Below are 2,650 nucleotides of genomic sequence, written 5' to 3'. Positions count from 1 at the left end.
CAAGAATAAATCAGATGGGGACCTTATGCTCAAGAACCTGACAAGCTAGTTAGGGAAGTGAGATACATAGTTAATAACTTGAACAAAGACTGGAAGTGAGACATGCCATGTGAAATATGGAGTGCGTTGGCCATTGCGTGCTGCAGAGCTCTTCCTTCTGGAAGGAATCTGCGGCAGGGGAATGCAGTTAGCTAATGGGCTGCAGCTGCAGCTGCCATGCCTTCTGGGACCCACTGCAGACTTCTCACCGAGGCCATGCCCTCCCTGGCCAGCGTGCCACCAGAGGGATGGGATCCTGGAGCAAAGCCTGTCCTGCCCAGTGCAGGACTCTCAGACCATCTTTGTTCTAGGGCTCGCCCGCCTAGTGACACTTTCACAGAGCTGCCCTGGAGGCTGAGGTTCTTCTATCCAGTCCTCCTGCCTTATCCTTTTACAGATACCAGACTCACATGGCCCTCTGAAGTCTCTGCCGACTCCTGCCCCCACCTCCTTACCTTTCACAGGTGATTCTCCTTCTAAATCGTTTGCATTTCTAATTTTATCTTTCCTGGAGGGCCAAAACTGATATCTAAAGCTAAAGTACTTTGAAGATTCAGAAAAGAGATCAGTCCATTCATTTGTAGGGATTAGGGAATCCCTTACAGAGATAAAGGACCTTTTGCATTGGGCCTTTATGAGATAGAAATTAGTAATAATAAAGTCTTCTGCATAATTAAAATTAAGTTATGAATGGGGTGCCTGGGCGGCTCAGTTGGTTAAGTGTCCAACTCTTGGTTTCGGCTCAGGTCATGATCTCAGGGTAGTGAGATCGAACCCCACATCAGGCTCCGTGCTCAGTGCAGAGTGTACTTGAGATTCTCTCTCTCCCTCGGCCCTCCCCTGCTCTCTCTCTCTCTAAAATAAATAAATAAATCTTTTTTTTTAAAGTATGAATGGGGTTTATAATAATGAATGCTAATATCATTCATTAAGACTGCTCTAGCAATGCTCCATTTATTTCAACACCATTTATAGCAAAATTCATCAGTGAGATTCCAGGATGTCTCCTTCCCACCAGGTATTCTAGCAGCTAGTTTATATTAACCTCTTTCCTCCTCCTCTCCCTATTCCACAGATAAGGAAACTACAAGGTTGTGAAGTTACATAAATTACTAGGGGCAGCCAAGTGACAAAGTGAAGAAAAAAATGTTCCAGTAATGATCTCAGCCTGTGAAATATTCAGCTACCAGGCTGGGATTTATGTCTTTGAGAAGAGAAACCATTAATGTCTAGCACATCACTCTACATTAATTTTCCTGAAACATTTACTCACTTGTTCAGAAAACTTCCATGGCTTTCCGTTGTCTAGAGAAGGTCCAGGGAATACTAAAGTCTCAAAGTGCTCCTTACTCCCAAAATGGCAGGGAATTGTGTGGTTAAACAAGATCAGCAAACATTTTGCACCTTCTCCTACGCTGGGGACTTAACCATGAGCATTAGCACATGGAAGGCTTTGAAAGTGCCAAAGAAAGACATTCAACTTCATTTATTTTGGTGTTTCCTAAACGTCCTTGATCAGGGAGTTCTTAATTCAGCTACACCTAATAAATGCCTCACAGAATTAGTCTTTTTTGAGAAATTCTGGCTTAGAGAAGAAGGTGAAATTTACTGCATAGCCCTATATAGAAATACATAGATGTATATATTTGTTTTTCCTTTATTTCTAAAACATTTTTGTTTTACTCTAATCATACAACATGTATACAATGCATACACATTAATTAGAATTTATACTGAACAATGTAAGGGAGAGCCCTCTCTTAAAATCAACTTACACCATTTAATTTCAGAGACTTTCCTTTCAAAGGTCCATTTATACCCATACATTTATAGATCAATACATAAATGTCACACGTTTAAATAAAGTTAAATGTTAAATCATGGGCACCTCCTTCTCTCTCTCTCTCTCTGTCTTTCCTCCCTCCCAAATATTGGCGTTGTTCCCATTTCTCCCCACTACCAGCTCACGGGTAACTATCATAACAACCGGCTGTATAATCTTCTGTACCTTTCTCCATGCTTTTGTATAAAGATACACAAATGTTTAAATTTGCTTTTTACTAAATGGAGAATGGTATCATACCTGCTTCTCCAGATCTCACCTTTCACACTGAACACATTGAGAGACTCCTTCTGGGTTGATCCTCGGGCTACCATTTTTAAATGGCTGCAAAGGGTAGATGGCATGGAGGTGTCAATATTTCTTTGACCATTTCCCTTTTGATGGACACTCCTTTTTTTAAACCTCTTTGATTGCTTTAAAATAATTCTGAACATATGGGGCACCTGGGTGGCCCAGTCGGTTAAGTGTCTGGCTTTGGCTCAGGTCATGATCTCAGTATCTCAGTATCTTGGGATCCAGCCCCATGTTGGGCTCCCAGCTCAGGGGGGAGTCTGCTTCTCCCTCTCCCTCTGCCCCTCCCCCTGCTCATGCTCTCGTGCGAGCTGTCTCTCAAATAAATAAATAAAATCTTTAAAAAAGTCTTAAAAAAATAATAATTCTGAACATATATTCTCCTAGACTATGGCACTTATTTCTACAAGATGGCCAAGATGGAGTCCAGGATTGGGAATGCCAAAACTATTTATATACATATAAATTATGTATACA

Source organism: Phoca vitulina, unplaced genomic scaffold, assembly GCF_004348235.1.
Source record: "Phoca vitulina isolate PV1807 unplaced genomic scaffold, GSC_HSeal_1.0 scaffold33, whole genome shotgun sequence".
Classification (NCBI taxonomy): domain Eukaryota; kingdom Metazoa; phylum Chordata; class Mammalia; order Carnivora; family Phocidae; genus Phoca; species Phoca vitulina.
Note: the sequence above shows the minus strand (reverse complement) of the source record.